Raw genomic sequence first — 19,889 nt, forward strand, 5'->3', positions numbered from 1 at the left:
ACACAAACCCAGTTTCTCTCCTGGAGTCACCAGAGAGCTAATTCACTCTATTGTCATGGGAAAGAATAGGAATCAGAAAAAAAAAATATTTAGGGGAAATAAGATGTTATCAGCTCCACCCCCTGATATGACAATGCCCATCCACCCATTCAAACAGAAACCTAGAAACCTGCATTTTTTAAAAAATTATCTCTCCTTTACTCCTCACAGTCAACATGGCATTTGTCTCCATAATCTATAAAATATGCCTCTTCCTCTCTAACCTCACTATCATTTAGTTCTGCTTTCATCACATGTGGCCCAGGTCAAGGCCACAACCCCTTATCTAGACAATGCAATCCAAACCCTCTCTCTGTCTTTTCAACACTCTGGTCATAACTGCTACAAAAGAAAGCAAACTTCATCATGTCAAGTTCGTGCCTTTAATAGCTCATTTACTTTCATGAAAAAATAATCCAAACTCCTATATATGTCAGTTTTATACACAAATGTTCATATATTAATGTATCATTACCCAACAAAAAGCATTGAGGAGGTGAAAGGAGTGAGATGTGCAAGAAGGGAAACTGACAGACTATATCAGGGAACATTTATGAACATGTATCCAAGAGTCTGAAATCTGTATGAAGTGCAACAGGAAAAGAAGGAGGTGGTTATATAAGCTCTCTAGACACACATGATCCCCACAAAATAATCTGATATGGGTGGGACATCCTGATTAAAATCCAACCTGGGACTTCTCTGGTGGTCCAGTGGTTAAGAATCCACCTTGCAATGCAGGAGACATGGGTTCAATCCCTGGTCAGGCAACTAAGATCCCACATCCTGCAGAGCAACTAAGCCCACACACTGCAAATAGAGAGTCCATGCACAGCAACAAAATATCCCACATGATGCAATGAAGACCCACATGCCACAAGGAAGAACTGAGGTAGCCACATAAGTAAATAAATATTAAAAAGAATGCGCCCTGCCTGAGGGTCCTTGCCCATCATGGGGGATCCCAGTGCTCTTCCTCTGTCATCAGCCTTTCCCAGGCTCCCTCTTCTCGCCCCATTGGTGCCTAGCCACTGGTGTCCTTACATTCACCTTTGCCTGGGCTCTTACCTGGCCCTTCACCAAGCTCACATCAGTGGGTTGTTTAATCGCTAGAGATCACCATCCTCAGCACTCCACTGTTGTGTGCCCACCCCACAGTGTCACGCTCTACTCCATCATCCCCTCTCTGCCAGCAGAAACCTCACCCTCTGACCACTTCCCTGCTCAAGAAACCATACTGCCTCCCATAACATATGCCTTTTACTGGTCTTTCATTTCCCCATCAGCACTTCTTCAAGTGATTCTCTCCCCTTCCTGGCTCCCAGCAACCCAGCAGCAGTCTCTGCTTCTGTTCTGGGTCCTCCTACCTCTCACATCTACAGCAGTGGGAAGGGTACCACCCTGAGATCCAGGATAAACTTCTACTAGAATACACTGATTATTGCCCAGGGTCTCAATTTCTCCCACTGTAAAATGACTTTTTTACAGTGGGAGAAAAGAATTTGACATTCTCCAATTCTGCTTAAACTCTAACATTTTTTGACTTGGTTTGTATTTACATTTATTTTTATTCACATAGTCTTTTCTTTCTCTACGCCCTGGACCTCTTTTCTATGGTTCTATAATATTCTCTATTTACCTTTAACCTGAGTCCCCTGGGTCTCTTCTCTCTTTTATCACCACTCTTCCTTATCCATTCATTCTAAGTGCTGCCCACCACCTTGGCTAAATTTTGAAACCTAAAGCATTGCCTTATCACTGGACCTTAACTTTTCTTTGTGTAAATATATTAACAACAGGCAAAATGCTTTTTTGTGTAAAATAAAAGCCAAGAAATGAACAAGAAATAACTACCACAAGACAGGTATATCAGGTAAGCTATAGCTTTGTAAATTACTAATACATACATATGCTGACCTCACAAGATGGATAAAATCTTTAAGAAGGAACTCAAATAAGACATTGAAAATAAGAGTGGGAAATGGAAGCCAACACTTAGGCTTCCCAGGGCATTGTCATTAGTTGGTTCCCAAGACTTATGTCTATGGTAGCCACATGGTGAGGAAGTAATGTCTTGAGATCACCCCCCTCCCAAAATGCAAGTTATCCTGGGACTTTTTGGGGCTTCCCAGGTAGGGCTAGTAGTAAAGAACCCATCTGCCAATGTACAAAACATAAAAGATGTGTGTTTGATCCCTGGGTTGGGAAGATCCCCTGGAGGAGGGCATGGCAACCCACTCCAGTATTCTTGCCTAGAGAATCCCACGGACAGAGGAACCTCACAGGCTACCGTCTGTAAGGTCACAAAAAGTTGGACACAACTGAAGTAACTTAGCATGCATGAGTGCATGGGACTTTTTACTACACTCTCAGTGAAACTGGATTAGGAAAAAAGAAAATCCACCCATATGAACAGGGTAATAATAAGAAAACTTATGGTTGCCTTATGCTCTGCCTAGAAAATTTTTATGTTATTCTTATGAAAGTTCTTAATCACAGGTTTGCTAACATGAGTTTGGCATTGAAAATATCTACTTAATTTTTAATGCCCAATCTAAGAATTTAATATCTTCCCCACCCAGAGATCAAACCCATGTCTCCTACATTGGCAGGCAGGTTCTTTACCACTAGTGCCACCTGGGAAACCCATATGCCACTATACACTTGCCCAAATCCACAGAATGCCACAGGTGATACTAGACGTAAGGAACCTGCCTGCCAATACAGGAGATGTAGGAGATGTGGGTTCGACCTCTAGGTTGGGAAGATCCCCTGGAGGAGGGCATGGCAACCCACTCCAGTTTTCTTGCCTGGAGAATCTCATGGACAGAGGACCTGGCGGGCTACAGCTCATGGGTATGCAAAGAGTTGGTGACTTGAAGTGACTGAGCATGCACAGAATGCACAAAACCTTTTCTAAACAGCCAGTTTAAAAAGAAAATCAATTCTGATCAACTTATGCTAGACAACAGACTGAATTACCTTGCCATGCTCTCTAAGTAAGATGATAATTTTTTAATTTTCTTATTTATTTGGATGATACATTACTTCTGGTATTTTTTCAGCTTTTTTAAAAAACTGAAGTACAGTTTACATAAAACTGTATATAAATCACAGGCATATGATATAGTGATTCAGAATTTTTAGATGTTATACTCCATTTGTAGCTATTATAAGATATTGGCTATACTCTCTGTGTTGTGCAATATATCCTTGTTTGTCAGCCTTTTAAAATAAAAAGTTATTGTCATTTCTGTTGTGTCTTTTAAATATGGAGTATCTCATAGTTAATTTTTTAAAAGGTTTCAGACTGTTCACTTGGCAAAAGTGAACACAGAACTGAATTCTAGGAAACCATGACCAACATAATCTTCTTTTTTTCTAATATATGCTGTCCTTGCTTTATGCAATTTCAATATATAAAGGTTTTAGTTACCATGGTTTATTTAAATAATGCCAAATTCCCAACATGGCTCAAATTTCAGTTACCACAGTATTTTAAATACTAGTAATTGAATAAAGCACAAACTTTACTAGTAGCCCTTCATTCTATGAAAGACAGCGGAAATAATAAATGTGCAATCAGTAACCAATGACATCAGTGATCAATCACAACAATCACAAGCGCCTTTCAAAATTTGTTCAGTTCAGTTCAGTTCAGTTCAGTTGCTCAGTCATGTCCGACTCTTTGCGACCCCATGAATCGCAGCATGCCAGGCCTCCCTGTCCATCACCAACTCCCGGAGTTCACTCAGACTCAAGTCCATCGAGTCAGTGATGCCATCCAGCCATCTAATCCTCTGTCATCCCCTTCTCCTGCCCCCAATCCCTACTAGCATCAGAGTCTTTTCCAATAAGTCAACTCTTCGCATGAGGTGGCCAATGTTTCAGCCTTAGCATCATTCCTTCCAAAGAAATCCCAGGGCTGATCTCCTTCAGAATGGACTGGTTGGATCTCCTTGCAGTCCAAGGGACTCTCAAAGAGTCTTCTCCAACACCACAGTTCAAAAGCATCAATTCTTCGGTGCTCAGCCTTCTTCACAGTCCAACTCTCACATCCATACATGACCACAGGAAAAACCATAGCCTTGACTAGATGAACCTTTGTTGGCAAAGTAATGTCTCTGCTTTTGAATATGCTATCTAGGTTGGCCATAACTTTTCTTCCAAGGAGTAAGTGTCTTTTAATTTCATGGCTGCAGTCACCATCTGCAGTGATTTTGGAGCCCCCAAAAATAAAGTCTGACACTGTTTCCACTGTTTCCCCATCTACTTGCCATGAAGCGATGGGACCAGATGCCATGATCTTAGTTTTCTGAATGTTGAGTTTTAAGCCAACTTTTTCACTCTCCACTTTCACTTTCATCAAGAGGCTTTTGAGTTCCTCTTCACTTTCTGCCATAAGGGTGGTGTCATCTGCATATCTGAGCTTATTGATATTTCTCCCGGCAATCTTGATTCCAGCTTGTGCTTCTTCCAGCCCAGCGTTTCTCATGATGTACTCTGCATAGAAGTTAAATAAACAGGGTGTCAATATACAGCATTGATGTACTCCTTTTCCTATTTGGAACTAGTCTGTTGTTCCATGTCCAGTTCTAACTATTGCTTCCTGACCTGCATACAGGTTTCTCAAGCTTGTTAGTGACTATTAATTCCATGCACAGATAGCAAAGTGTGTACAGTTGGCCCTTGAATAATGTGATTTGAGCTACATGAGTCCACTTATAGGTGACTTTTTTTTCCAGTTAATACAGTCTACAGTATTGCATGATCAGAGGTCAGTTGAATCTGCACGTGTAGAACTGTGGTTTTGGAGGGCCAACTGTGAAGTTATACATGGATTTTCAACTACAGAAAGAGTTGGCCCCCTAACTCCAGATCGTTTCAGAGTCAACTGTACCTACATTATTTCCTTGTATTTCAATAATCAATCCATGTGACATTTATATGGACAAAAATAGAAAAAAAGGAATCAGCCAACATAGATGAAAATGAAAATGCTAGAAGTGAGATTTGAATTGAATCTAAATGAAGCCATAGGAGATATAGCAGATCTGGGGAATATTGATACCACCACTGGTTGAGAAATTATAGGTATGAACTTAAAGGAACTTAGTGAAGGCAAACTTATGAACATAAATGAGGAAAATAATTGTGACAAAAGGATGAAGGCGTCCCAGATTAAGTGACGCCTACAGAAAATTTCACATTTGAGGAACCCTCAATGTATCAAAGAGTCAGTGTTAATTGGAGACTCATCCATTCTTAGAAGGAACTATGAAATTTCACCAAGGCCTAGAAAAGATATTCCATATCTATAAGTGATATAAGGAGAATAAGGTAAGCATGGCTAAAATAGCTCTAGATAAATATTTACAAGAAAATAAAACATTTAAATTCTGGACATTTCTATTGTTTTCAGTGTTGCTGTTGTTGTTCAGTCATTCAGTCATGTCCAACTCTTTGAAACCCATGGACTGCAGCATGCCAGGCTTCCCTGTCCTTCACTATATCCCAGAGTTTGCTCAGACTCATGCTCATTGCGTTGGTGATACCATCCAACCAACTCATCCTCTGCTGCTTTCTTCCCCTTTTACCTTCAATCTTTACCAGCATCAGGGTCTTTCTCACCTGAGTTGGCTCTTATCAGGTGGCCAAAGTACTGGAGCTTCAGCTTCAGCATCAGTACTTCCAATGAATATTCAAGGTTGATTTCCTTTAGGATTGACTTTTGATCAAATCCTTTAGGATATGACTTTTGACTTCAAATCAAAAAGGATTTCCTTTTGATCTCCTTGTTGTCCACGGGACTCTCAAGAGTCTTCTTCAGCACCATAGTCTCTTTTCAGTGTTTTCACTATTTTTCTCTGTTTCACTGTTTTCAGTGACAGTGTGCTAAAGTAATAGTAGTGTTACTATTTTTTTTCAACTTCTCTATACAGTTGACCCTTGAACACCATGGTTTTAAACTATGTGAGTCCACTTTTACATGAATTCTTTTCCATAAATATGTACTACAGCACTACACAATCCGCAGACATTGAACCACAGGTATAGAGGGCCAGCCTCTGCACAGTTTTACAAAGATTTCATGACCTCAACCCCTACATTGTTCAAGGATCAACTGTGTATTTAAAACCAACAATAAGAAAATTTTGAATGCTTTGACAAAAAATTTTAAAGGTGATGGAATGATCCTAATTTTCCCATTGATAATTTAAGTCTTTCTGCTTGGTTTCACCTTGCCATGATCATTTTTTAGAGTCCCACACTATCATGCAAAGAAAAAACTGACTTTATATTGTAAGATTTAGACTCAATATTTAAAAATTATAATTTATTAACATTCATAATACCTTTTTTTTAACCACTTACTATATGTCAGGCACTGCACTAAGCATTCTACATTTTTTCCCTTTCCTTTTTTTTTAAATTTTATTTTATTTAACTTTACAATATTGTATTGGTTTTGCCATATATCAAAATGAATCTGCCACAGGTATACATGTGTTCCCCATCCTGAACCCTCCTCCCTCTTCCCTCCCCATACCATCCCTCTGGGTCGTCCCAGGGCACCAGCCCCAAGCATCCAGTATCGTGTATTGAACCTGGACTGGTGACTCATTTCATACATGATATAATACATATTTCAATGCCATTCTCCCAAATTATCCCAACCTCTCATTCTCCCTCAGAGGCCAAAAGACTATTCTATACATCAGTGTCTATTTTGCTGTCTCATATGCAGGGTTATTGTTATCATCTTCCTAAATTCCATATATATGCGTTAGTATTTTTCTTTTTCTTTCTTTTTTTTTTTTTTTTTTTGCAAATTCACTTCTGATCTATTTATTAAATGATAAATTCACATGGAACTGTTAGGCCGGCATGGGATTTATTTTTTTTTTTTCTCTCTAATTTTATTTTATTTTTAAACTTTACATAATTGTATTAGTTTTGCCAAATATCAAAATGAATCCGCCACAGGTATACATGTGTTCCCCATCCCGAACCCTCCTCCCTCCTCCCTCCCCATACCATCCCTCTGGGCCGTCCCAGTGCACCAGCCCCAAGCATCCAGCATCATGCATCGAACCTGGACTGGCAACTCGTTTCCTACATGATATTTTACATGTTTCATTGCCATTCTCCCAAATCTTCCCACCCTCTCCCTCTCCCACAGAGTCCATAAGACCGATCTATACATCAGTGTCTCTTTTGCTGTCTCGTACACAGGGTTATTGTTACCATCTTTCTAAATTCCATATATATGCGTTAGTATACTGTATTGGTGTTTTTCTTTCTGGCTTACTTCACTCTGTATAATAGGCTCCAGTTTCATCCACCTCATTAGAACTGATTCAAATGTATTCTTTTTAATGGCTGAGTAATACTCCATTGTGTATATGTACCACAGCTTTCTTATCCATTCATCTGCTGATGGGCATCTAGGTTGCTTCCATGTCCTGGCTATGATAAACAGTGCTGTGATGAACATTGGGGTACACGTGTCTCTTTCCCTTCTGGTTTCCTCAGTGTGTATGCCCAGCAGTGGGATTGCTGGATCATAAGGCAGTTCTCTTCCCAGTTTTTTTAAGGAATCTCCACACTGTTCTCCATAGTGGCTGTACTAGTTTGCATTCCCACCAACAGTGTAAGAGGGTTCCCTTTTCTCCACACCCTCTCCAGCATTTATTGCTTGTAGACTTTTGGATTGCAGCCACTCTGACTGGCGTGAAATGGTACCTCATAGTGGTTTTGATTTACATTTCTCTGATAATGAGTGATGTTGAGCATCTTTTCATGTGTTTGTTAGCCATCTGTATGTCTTCTTTGGAGAAATGTCTATTTAGTTCTTTGGCCCATTTTTTGATTGGGTCATTTATTTTTCTGGAATTGAGCTGTAGGAGTTGCTTGTATATTTTTGAGATTAGTTGTTTGTCTGTTGCTTCATTTGCTATTATTTTCTCCCATTCTGAAGGCTGTCTTTTCACCTTGCTTATAGTTTCCTTTGTTGTGCAGAAGCTTTTAAGTTTAATTAGGTCCCATTTGTTTATTTTTGCTTTTATTTCCAATATTCTGGAAGGTGGGTCAGCTGTGATGTATGTCAGAGAGTGTTTTGCCTATGTTCTCCTCTAGGAGTTTTATAGTTTCTGGTCTTACATTTAGATCTTTAATCCATTTTGAGTTTATTTTTGTGTATGGTGTTAGAAAGTGTTCTAGTTTCATTCTTTTACAAGTGGTTGACCCATTTTCCCAGCACCACTTGTTAAAGAGATTGTCTTTAATCCATTGTATATTCTTGCATAATATCTTCTTTTTGACATATCATTTTATTTTTTTTTTTAAAGAATGCCTTAATCCCCTGAAGTTTGGGAGGAATTAAGTGCATTGGATGAGGATTATAATATCATTCTGTTTATGGTATCAATTTACTGAATATAAAGCCAAACAACTACTAAGTCCATCAATTTAAAGGATATTTTTAGAAGTATACATTTGGCCTGTTTTCTAAAACCCATAATTTTATCAATATCTTCAAAATTTCCAAAAAAGTATTGAGGATTACCACAAATTGAATTCTTAATCCCATGATGACATTAGCACCTCATCTTATATTTAACAATGATTTTAATTTTATATTTATTTATATTTTCAATACATCCAAGTGCCTTTTTGGAAACTGAAAAGTGATAGTCCCATTCTTGTATGATATTTTTTTAATATAATTTAATTTTATTTTTTAACTTTACAATATTGTATTGGTTTTGCCATATATCAACATGAATCCGCCATGAGTGTACATGTGTTCCCCATCCTGAACCCTCCTCCCTCCCTATATCATCCCTCTGAGTCATCCCAGTGCACCAGCCCCAAGCATCCAGTATTGTTCATCGAACCTGGACTGGCATTTTTACTACATCTTTGCTATCAAAATTTTAAAATTAATGTGCACAGATCAAAATATATAGAATGCCATCAAAATTTTTTTAAGTATTTTAAGATGCTTGTCAATTATATTTTCCACACAGGGTGGCACTATCATATACCTGATGTTTCAAATCATTTTTGTCTGTATTCAGCTTTTGTAGCTATGCAGCAAATTTGGAAAACTCAGCAGTGGCCACAGGACTGAAAAAGGTCTGTTTTCATTCCAATCCCAAAGAAAGGCAATGCCAAAGAATGCTCAAGCTACCGCACAATTGCACTTATCTCACATGCTAGTAAAGTAACGCTCAAAATTCTCCAAGCCAGGCTTCAGCAATATGTGAACCGTGAACTTCCTGATGTTCAAGCTGGTTTGAGAAAAGGCAAAGGAACCAGAGATCAAATTGCCAACATCTGCTGGATCATGGAAAAAGCAAGAGAGTTCCAGAAAAACATCTATTTCTGCTTTATTGACAATGCCAGAGCCTTTGACTGTGTCGATCACAAGAAACTGTGGAAAATTCTGAAAGACATTGAAATACCAGACCACCTGATCTGCCTCTTGAGAAATTTGTATGCAGGTCAGGAAGCAACAGTTAGAACTGGACATGGAACAACAGACTGGTTCCAAATAGGAAAAGGAGGACGTCAAGGCTGTATATTGTCACCCTGTTTATTTAACTTCTATGCAGAGTACATCATGAGAAACGCTGGGCTGGAAGAAACACAAGCTGGAATCAAGATTGCTGGGAGAAATATCAATAAGCTCAGATATGCAGATGACACCACCCTTATGGCAGAAAGTGAAGAGGAACTCAAAAGCCTCTTGATGAAAGTGAAAGTGGAGAGTGAAAAAGTTAGCTTAAAGCTCAACATTCAGAAAACGAAGATCATGGCATCCGGTCCCATCAGTTCATGGGAAATAGATGGGGAAACAGTGTAAACAGTGTCAGACTTTATTTTTCTGGGCTCCAAAATCACTGCAGATAGTGACTGCAGCCATGAAATTAAAAGACGCTTACTCCTTGGAAGGAGAGTTATGAACAACCTACAAAGCATATTCAAAAGCAGAGACATTACACTGCCAACAAAGGTCCGTCTAGTCAAGGCTATGGTTTTTCCTGTGGTCATGTATGGATGTGAGAGTTGGACTGTGAAGAAGGCTGAGCACCGAAGAATTGATGCTTTTGAACTGTGGTGTTGGAGAAGACTCTTGAGAGTCCCTTGGACTGCAAGGAGATCCAACCAGTCCATTCTGAAGGAGATCAGCCCTGGGATTTCTTTGGAAGGAATGATGCTAAAGCTGAAACTCGAGCACTTTGGCCACCTCATGCGAAGAGTTGACTCATTGGAAAAGACTCTGATACTGGGAGGGATTGGGGGCAAGAGGAGAAGGGGACGACAGAGGATTAGATGGCTGGATGGCATCACTGATGCGATGGACTTGAGTCTGAGTGAACTCCGGGAGTTGGTGATGGACAGGGAGGCCTGGCATGCTGCTATTCATGGGGTTGCAAAGAGTCGGACACGACTGAGCCACTGATCTGATCTGATCTGATCTGATGATTTATAAAATTCCTTTCCAATCATCTCATGTACTAAGCTAGCTATTCAATACACACACACACACACACAATGTTTTATGCATTTATAAATACATAAATCTAATAATTATGTTTTACCAGGGTCATATCTGAGATGATATCATCAAATGTTACTGGAAAATATTAGCATTTCTTACCTTATTTAAATGGAGAAGGGAATGGCACCCCACTCCAGTACTCTTGCCTGCAAAATCCCATGGCCGGAGGAGCCTGGTGGGCTGCAGTCCATGAGGTCACTCCAAGTCGGACACGACTGAGCGACTTCACTTTCACTCTTCAGTTTCATTCATTGGAGGAGGAAATGGCAACCCACTCCAGAATTCTTGCCTGGAGAATCCCAGTGACGGGGGAGCCTGGTGGGCTGCCGTCTATGGGGTCGCACAGAGTCGGACACGACTGAAGCAACTTAGCAGCAGCAACAGCAGCACCTTATTTAAAATTGCTTGATTTGGGCTTCCCTGGTGCTCCAGTGGTTAAGACTCTGTGCTCCCAATGCAAGGGGAGTGAGTTCAATCCCTGGTCAGAGAACTAGGTCCCACATGCCATAACTAAGACTTCAGTTCAGTTCAGTTCAGTCGCTCAGTCGTGTCCGAGTCTTTGCGACCCCATGAATCGCAGCACGCCAGGCCTCCCTGTCCATCACCAACCCCCGGAGTTCACCCAGACTCACGTCCATCGAGTCAGTGATGCCATCCAGCCATCTAATCCTCTGTTGTCCCCTTCTCCTCCTGCCCCCAATCCCTCCCAGCATCAGAGTCTTTTCCAATGAGTCAACTCTTCGCATGAGGTGGCCAAAGTACTGGAGTTTCAGCTTTAGCATCATACCTTCCAAAGAAATCCCAGGGCTGATCTCCTTCAGAATGGACTGGTTGGATCTCCTTGCAGTCCAAGGGACTCTCAAGAGTCTTCTTCAACACCACAGTGTGTTAAGCCTACTCATTTTAAAGATGGGCCTGATTACTTCATTATCTAGGATGCTTGTAAGTCTGTACTGTTGTCTGTATTGTTTTCTGTATTGTTCTAAAGAAAAGTTATTCATTTTGCCTTGTCTCTATGTTTCTCGGTATTTGGATTTTGTTTTTGTTTTAAATTTTGTTTTTTAGTGTTGATCACTTACACTTCAAAAATATACAGAAATTTGGGGCTTAGGGAAATGTGACCTTCCCCCAGAATCATTTGTGGGTATTGACAATACAAAATCAGAATTTAATTTCAGAAATTACAATAAGCTGAAACTTGGTTACAGTCTCTGCAAAGTTACACTCCTTCAGATCTCCACCGACTTCAGATGCAGCCTTTAAGATTGTAACCCAAAGTTCAGGCCATGATACGTTTAAAGATTTGCAAGTATGTTGAAAGCTTTGATGAGCTTCTCAGTGTGGTTTTTGTTTGTTTTTCTAAGAAAGAAATGGAAAATTTTATTCAAGCCAAATTTGAGGATTATAACAAGGCACAGTTACAGAAGATTTTGGAGACAAAAGAATGTGAATTAAATGATGTGTTATTGACAGTTTACATGATCCAGATCTAAGTGTCATCCTAGCTTGTGACCCCTTATAAGATCAAGAAGGAATGAACACTTGCTGAGTACTGTGGAGTAAAATGCATATTTTATGGCAAGACTAGAGACATTTAAACATAAAAATTTGTCTCTGCCTTTGGCCTCCTCTCTGCCTCCTACTGTGCATTGTATGTCTGCATTATATATTGACCAAATATTGTCCATTGTCAGAAATACTTGCTCAACCATAAAAAGCAACATTCTCGTAACATTAATAAACAAGTCCTTAAAATATAGCTTTTTCAGTGTTTTCAGCACCTCTCATGGAATCAGAAGATGCTTGTAGTGGAAAAGCAGCCCAACTATAAGACTCGTTCTGTGAAGTTCTGTTTTCTCCTAGATATTAAGCCAGTCATTTATTTCTCCTTTGTTAGTTCCTCATTGTCTTGAGGCAGATTTTATTTCATATTTTCTTGTTTTTTATACTTCTCTTTGACAAAGAGTTGGTTCAAATTGGATAGTCCACCATTTCTAGAAGCAGAAGGCCTCTGAAAAAAGTGAAAGTGTTAGTCACTTAGCCGTGTCTGACTCTTTGTGACCCTATGCACTGTAGCCTGCCAGGCTCCTCTGTTCATTAAATTCTTCAGACAAGAATACTGGATTGAGTAGCCATTCCCATCTCCAGGGGATCTTCCTGACCCAGGGGTCGAGCCCAGGTTTCCTGCACTGAAGGCAGATTCTTTACTGTCTGAGCCACCAGGGAAGCCTTTACATTGTTTATTAATAAAACCTACCATCCTTCCATGTGTAAGCCTCAATTCCTGTCTCAGAAATCCAGGCCACAACAGAGCTGGAACAAACAAGTTGAGACTCTATAATGAGAAGTGACCCCTGAGCCTGTATAAAAAATGTGTGAATTCAAGGTGAATTTCATCACAAGTCTCCTTGACTGTGAAGTCAGTTTAAAATAATATAGTAAAGGAACCAAATTTGGTATATCTTATCTAAGCTCCCCACCTAGCCCAAACTGAAAACAAGGGCAAAAACTGGTACCAATGTTTTAAAATAGCCCATATCTAAGAGTCTCTGGTTCCTTTAACAGATTCTTTGCCACTCATCCAGAGGCAACCTAATCGAAGGCCATTGCTTATAGAATCTCATGCACATTTTTTTAAGATTTGCTTTGTGGCCTGTGTTTTCAACACTGACTTTGTGAGGTCTGTGTGTTTATTCAAGGCTTAGCAAGTAAATCTCTACTTCCATAGAAATGCACCCTTGCTCTAGCAGATGCTGTGGAGCCACCAGTGTACCCCCTTCAAGATGAGCATGCATGTTTCCTCAGTCTCAGGGAGTGTTGGCTGCTGACAGCTCACAGACATGCTCCTCTCCGGGAATTGCCTTCACTGGAAGAGGTGGTTTGTCCAAGGGAACATCTCTTCCCTGCAGAAAGCATATATCAAATATATGAGTAAAAAGTACGTCACATTACCTAGCTTTAGGAAGTCTCTGAAGGGTTCTCCTAGCTCCAGAAGTCTCTGTGAGTTTTATTAAATCCTCTACTGAATCCGCAGCACAGTTCAGCCTCACCTCTCCTCGATCCTGCTGTTGCTGAGAGCACCCCCAGCAAGCCTCCTGCACGCACCTGAGTGTGTTTCCTTAGAAACTGACCTAGGACACTCATCTGTATAAAAAATAGCCACTTGACTTGGACAAAACCATCCTAAGTAGCAGCAACCTAGCACAGTAACCCTCAAGTGAACACTAGAAGCAAATTCCTTCTAAAGCCTGTCCAGGCCACAATAAAAAGGCTACACAGCATACAAAAATCTCTATGTTGGGAATGGATAAAGAAAATGTAGCCCGTATATATAGTGGAATATTGCTCAACCATTAAAAAAAAAAGAGCAAAATAATGTCATTTGTAGCAACAGGGATGGACCCAAGACTGTCATACTGAGTGAAATAGACAGAGAGACAACATATGATGTTGCTTGTATATGAAATTTAAAAAATAGTAAAAATGAACATATTTACCAGATGCAAATAGAGTCACAGATGTAGAAAACAAACTTATTGTCACCAGGGGAAAGAGGAAGGAATAATCTGGGAGACTGGGATTGACATATACATATTGCTATATATAAAATAGATAATTAATTAGAATCTACTAAATAGCACAGGAATATACTCAATACTCTATAATAACCTATATGGGAAAAGAATATGAAAAAGAGTTGACTATATGTATACACAGAACTGACTCACCTTGTGATACACCTGAAACTAACACAATATTATAATCAACTATACTACAATAATCTTTTTAATTAAAAATTTCATAAAACTCCATGTTAAACCACATGAGCCACTGCATACTAGCAAGATCAAAACCTCATGTTGTCATTCCCTAATTTCTAAAGCCAAACATTTCTCATACATTAATTTGTTCTCCATTTCCATAATGATTTTTCCCTCCATGCTTATCTTCTAACAAAGGCCCCAGTAACCTTCATTAATTCTCTTCTGAATTAAACTTTTTATCCTAAACCATGGACATCCATTGATCTTCCATTTTACTTAAAATGAGTGAAACTGTGTGTTTAAACATTATTCCAACTTTGTTTATAAGTTACAGACTTTTCTTGGTTTTAAGTTGCAGCTCTTCTCTGAGTTCAACACAGAGAAATTTCCTTTTTCTATTTTGGATTTATCTCAGTGAGATGAATTATGAAATATTTCTCCCTACCATTTTCCCAGAAGTTCATGCTGATATCTAACATGTTTCTTATCATATAAATTTTGGAATGTCTAGTTGTATTTTCTCCTTTGCCTTAGAAAACATACAGATAAAAATAAAATTAGATACAGGTAACATAGGTGTTATTGTGAAAAATTTAATTTAGCCTTAGCAAAATTTTTTTTAAAAATCAAAGTTATCAACCTTTATTTTTTTTTTAGGCAGACAAAGACTTGTTTTATTGAACGAGTGATCTACGTAATTGCCAGTGCCACTGTGTACAGACAAGAAGGGTAGAACCTATTTCTTGGTCTCTTCTTCCTTGGACAGAGCCTTGATGCTTTCCTCCTTCTTGGCCTGGAGCCCCTCTTCAAAGTCCTTTCTGCTTTTCTAGCCTTAGATCTGAAAGGCCTAAGCCTGGTGGGCCTGAAGCTTCTTACAAGCGTTGTCCACCTTCAGCTTATGGATATGTTCTGTGAAAACACATTTGATTTGAATAAATTACCCTTCACTTTCAAGTAGAGGCTGTGATAAATATGGCAGTCATTATTCTTAGATTTGTGGTATTTTCTGAGTAGTCTGTGCACAACTCTTATCCTCATCCTCTTCATCTAGGTTACCTTTTTCAGCACTGGATACCCTTTCACATATCTATGCCCATATGCCTACCCTTTCGGCAGCCCAAGGTGTTTTTTTCAGCTTCAAGCCCAGAAATGAACAGTGACAGTGACAGGCTTCTGGATAGTCAGCCCATCTAGGATCAGCTTCTGGATCTGCTGATGGGAGTTGGCATTGGATATTTCATTAGTCTCAGTGGGGTCCAACCAGCTCTTTTTCTTGCATTGGAGGACGCTGAAGCCTGAGCATGATCGTGGCTGTGCCACAGTGGCAAAAGGAAAGCCAAAGTTATCAACCTTTCATTGATATTCAGGCAATACCCTGGATTAGTTAGAATCAAGTTCGACTGTAAGTGACAGAAATTTCAGATTAACAAAATCTTTAAAAACATGCAGTTATATGTCTTGTGAAAAGACGAGAAGCAGGTAGTTCGGTGTTGTTATGACATTTCATTGTGTGGGGGACTTGGTTCTAGTTTCCTCTTTTGTTTGGGGGGCGTGGGGTTTTGCTTTTTTGTTTTCTTTAGGTCTTTACCATGCTTGGTACTCATTCCAAAGGTCATCCTGTTCTCTGAAATAATTCAAGAGGATCTTTCATCAAGTTCTCCTTTTAATCAGCATAAGGAAAAAGGAATTTGTGAAGCATACTCATCCCACATTGCCTCAGTTCCACTTTGCAGTAGCTGTACACTATGTTGAACAGACCACAGGCACATGACCACAGCCAGCTAAAAGGTTGCCTAAGAGGTGCAGTCTTATTCTGCTGGCTATAATTGGGAGCTGATTTATTCTAGAGGAAGTACAAAGTAGATTCTTGGAGACAATCACTATTCTCTTCCATATAACCCTATTTGGCAGTATCTATCTATTTAGGTACTAAATGTATAGTTAGTAACTTAAATAGGTCATCTGGAAATATCACTGTTCAAAAACTGTGGATGTTTGTCTCAGGACAATTTATGCCCAAATTAGGGCTCATACTCATCTTAAATATTTCTCTTTCTAAAGTCTTTGGCATTCTCTTTGAAGTGTAATTGGTTGCATATTAGAGTTGGACAGAGTTGTAGGAAGGTCAAGAAAACCCTCTGTATTACAGCAGAATCAAATTATGTTTCGAGAATATTGGTCCTCACTACAGATGGCACCCCACTCCAGTACTCTTGCCTGGAAAATCCCATGGATGGAGGAGCCTGGTGGGCTACAGTCCATGGGGTCGCTAAGAGTCGGACACGACTGAGTGACTTCACTTTCACTTTTCACTTTCATTCATTGAAGAAGGAAATGGCAACCCACTCCGGTGTTCTTGCCTGGAGAATCACAGGGACGGTGGGCTGCCGTCCATGGGGTCGCAGAGTCAAATACGACTGAAGTGATTTAGCAGTAGCACAGATACTATCAGTCTCCAGAGAGCAAACCAGAGATTCAAACAACTGTCCTGGAGTAAGTATCCAAAAGCCACAAAAATTTCCAATTGCAAATTCCATCTGTATTATTAATAATCTGCCGATTATTAATGTTACTTCTCTGCATTTAACATAGTATAAAACTGTTGTACACAGGTGTACGTTAGAGTACATAACCTAAAATGTCTGCACTGATAAAAAACATAATTCAAATTATTTCAACATAAACAATATTTATGGGACTTAACAGTCTACTCACTCATGTAAGTTATGCAAAACTTGCCATTGAGTTTTCCAGAACATCAGAGAGCTGCTCCCATGGACCAGATCCTGCATGTTGTGTAAAAATACTTTGCCCATTTTTTTTTTCAGGCTGACATGATTACCCTACCTTAAGAAACTTAAACATGCCTGTGAACCTCATGAAATTTACTCAAATAATACTCCTTGAGAACATCTTTTACTATACCAAATAGTTTCTCCTCTATGAGAACTAGTGAGAGAAATTTCCTTGTGGCCTCAGGACCAAAGGTGAGGAGGTTTTGTGCATGTTTTTGTAAGTAATTTTCAATTATTTTTAGATATAAAAAGTTATTATCCATTTAAGCTTGAGTTTGTAAGCTGTTTGCTGATGTGGGGGCCTTGAAAGTGAAACAAGTGTTAGTCGCTCAGTTGTGTCTGACTCATTGTGACCCTGTGGACTGTAGCCTGCCAGGCTCCTCTGTCCATGGAATTCTCCAGGCAAGAATACTGGATTGAGTTGCCATTCCCTTCTCCAAGGAATTTTCATCATGCAGGGATCAAACCCAGATCCCCTGTATTTCAGGCAGATTCTTTACTCTCTGAGCCTAAAACTTCTAATTTTTGAATAACTAAGATGCTGAAGCTGTTTTAATCTCTATTGCCACCCGGTGGTAAAATATAGAAACTTTTCTCTAACTGTAGCTTTGCTGAGTACAAAAACCTTGACATTTTCAACCAGTGTTTTGATATTGCAGATATTTTGATTCTGTTCTTAGACATACAAGTACTTTATACAATATTATATATTTTTCCCTGAGAAGAAACTACTCATGGTGTAACCCATCATCCTAACTCTTTCATTAAATATTTTCCAATGTTTATTTTTCTGTGCTGTGTTTTGCCTTTGAAATCTTAAGTACAGATTGTTGAGTTAATCATTCTCCTCCATTATGGCCTCATGGACATCATTTGGTCCAGCAGTCTTTCTCTGTGAAATATTTGATTCATCTGTTTATCCCCATAGCCTTCTCTTTCCCACATTCTAATATATAAATATGTTATCCTGTTAGGTATTCTTATAAAATGTACTATATTTGATATGTACAACTTTAATTTCCACAAATGGTATTACACTGTATATACTTCACCTATCAATATTATTTCATTCAGCACTCTTTTAAAGATCTTCCCGTACTACTCTGTGTTGAGTCTGTTGTCTCTACTTGCTACATAGAATCCCATAATAGAGATGAACATCTAATATGCTTCCAGCACCTCACTACCATAAAAACTCTGAGATAAACATCTCTACATATGTTTCCTCTTGGAGCTGGGTAAATATTTTCCGTTACTCATAATCAGAAGTAGGATTTCAGGGTCAATATGAATGTCATTAGACAAGTTACTACAGCAAACTCTCCAGAATTACCTCATCACCATCAGTTCATTGGAATTTACACTTTCTGGGTTGGCCAAAATGTTCTTTCAGGCTTTCCATGACATTATTATGACCAAAAAAATATTTTGGTCAACTCAATTATTTCAGATCCCTGCAAACACTGGGCTGCTGCAGCTTTTTAATTTTGCACTTTAAATTGTATAAAATGAGATCTTATCTTAATTTGCATTTCTGTAGCTATTAAAGTTCAACTCTAATTTCAACAGAAGTATTGTATGTGTTCTTTATTAATGTAATTCATTCAGCACTCTTTTTTAAAGTTTCCCATATTATTCTCTGTATATATGTACAAAATACTTTTTTTTTTCAAAATTTCAAATACTTCCCTCAAGTTTTTGCCCACTAATTTTGTTAGATATATAAGTTATTGAGGAGAAAGTCTTACTTTTAGAAAGCAAAATTCAACAATTTTTACTTTTAAATTAATCCTTTTGGGCAGGGAGGGGGGGAGAAACATCAATATACCTTGTGGCACAGAAGAAAACAATATGCAAACAGTGGCACACTTATGTCACCCCCACTCCTCCTGGACATGCCTATTCCTATCCCCCAAGAAGTGGCCAGCCCAGGACCACTGCCCAGCAGGACCTAGGCTAGTTATAGGCTCTGATAGGAACTAAGCCCTTAGGAGTCAAAGCTGGGAAGGTGAGACACCAGCGCTTAGGCCCCCTTAAGTGTCCACTAGTTAACTAATCATGTATATGGCAAGGGAAGAACAACCCACCATAGGCCAGTTCTCCCAAGGCACTAGAGTTTCAAGTCTGGAAATCTAATTCAAGAAATAATTCTGCACTAAGTGTATGGCCCTAATATTCTGCCATATTATATACTATTAACTTTCTAGTATTATTGTTTGCATTTAAGACTTTATTCCATCGTGAATAAAACCTCACTCTTCTATTTAAAAAATGATTTAGACCTACATAGTTATTTATTCTTCCACATGATATAAAAAAAAATAAATTTATTAAGTACCTAGGAAAATTCACCTGGAATTTTAACTAGGAATTTACTGAAGTTATAGAATAATTTAAAGAAAATTATAATTCCTTGTAATAACTTCTTCCATTCAACTTCTATTAATTGGAAATACTCTCGTGGTCTTTGTAGTTTTTAGAATTTCTCTGCAGAATACTGTTATATTCTCTATCTGATTTTTAGCTATTTTATAGTTTTTTATGTTATTATAAATGGTAAAGAAAGAAAGTGAAGTCGCTCACCGATTCTTTGTGACCCCCATGGACTGTAGCCTACCAGGCTTCTCTGCCCATGGATGGTATCTTATTATATTTGTTTATTAGTTATATTTTTTAAAAGTTTGTTTATTTTTAATATTTATTTTGTGTCTGCATTCCTTG

At 38.9% G+C, this 19,889-nt stretch overlaps 1 pseudogene; it reads right to left on the reverse strand.

Annotated features, from left to right (window-relative positions):
• Positions 1 to 15,109: 15,109 nt before the first annotated feature.
• Positions 15,110 to 17,238, reverse strand: LOC100139973 (large ribosomal subunit protein eL19-like; annotated as a pseudogene).
• Between the last annotated feature and the right edge of the window lie 2,651 nt (positions 17,239 to 19,889).

Source organism: Bos taurus, chromosome 3, assembly GCF_002263795.3.
Source record: "Bos taurus isolate L1 Dominette 01449 registration number 42190680 breed Hereford chromosome 3, ARS-UCD2.0, whole genome shotgun sequence".
Taxonomy (NCBI): Eukaryota; Metazoa; Chordata; class Mammalia; order Artiodactyla; family Bovidae; genus Bos; species Bos taurus.